This window comes from Galeopterus variegatus, unplaced genomic scaffold, assembly GCF_000696425.1.
Source record: "Galeopterus variegatus unplaced genomic scaffold, G_variegatus-3.0.2 Scaffold2813, whole genome shotgun sequence".
Lineage (NCBI taxonomy): Eukaryota > Metazoa > Chordata > Mammalia > Dermoptera > Cynocephalidae > Galeopterus > Galeopterus variegatus.
Genome location: NW_007728924.1, coordinates 272,762 through 273,787, shown reverse-complemented (window position 1 = coordinate 273,787; position 1,026 = coordinate 272,762).

Here is a 1,026-nt window from a genome sequence, read left to right as displayed (position 1 = left end):
GCGCGTGAATTCAGCTTGGGAGTCTCCTCTTCTCTGATCTCACCTCCCACCTCTCTCCACTATGACTGCTTAGCACCAGCCACAATGGCCTCCCTTTTCTTGAACAAGCCAAGCTCATTCCAGCCTCCAGAGCTCTTCACCTGCTTTTCCTTCAGGGCCTTCCATGGTTGGCTCTTACTTATCCTTCAGGATTCAATCAAATATGACCCCCTCAGCCCTAATGTCACCTACCTTGTCCCCCCATCTAAATGAGTTAACCCCCTTCCTACCCCAATCACTCATGTTTCATCCTTTTCACAGCACCTAACGCAACCACTATCAGAAATAGCCTTCTTTTGGGATGATTTGTCATTGTCTCCCCCACTAGACTCAAGCTCCAGGAGGGCTGGGACCATGTATTGTTCAAGGCTGCGTCCCCTATAACAGTGAGTATTACATACAGACAGAAAGTGCTCAACATTTTTTTTTTTCTTAATCGAGGTGGGTACTCATTAATCCCATGATATAGACAAGAAACCTGAGACTGGGAGAGGTTAAGCCATGCGCACAAGGTTGCAGAGCTTGGAGGGGCAGAGCTAGGATTTGAACCCAAGTCTGACCCATTCCAGTGCCCTTGCTCTTTCCTAAAAGAGAACAGCTTGTTCTGATGTGAACTTTCCTTCCTGCTCCCCTGTTATCAGCTGGCCATTCAATGCCACCTGTGCAGTCACATGGAGGGAACCCTGGCTCCTTCCGTTGGCTGTCACTCCTCCTCCTGCTGTGGGTGGAGGCCGTGGCCTTGGACCATGGGAGACTTGGTGTTCCACCACCTGTTCTGAGAATGGGGTCCAGTCTGGCCCCCCTCCACCTGTCTTCGGCTCTATATTAGAGTCCCAAGCTCTGTGTCCCTTACCTACCATCTCAAAACTCACGATGTTCTGGTTGCTGAGTTCCATCCTATTTGTGACACTTGGTAAGACCCCAGCCTGTGTCTGTGCTCTTCTGGGGTGGGAGACCTATGTCCCGTGACACCCAACACCTGGTTTC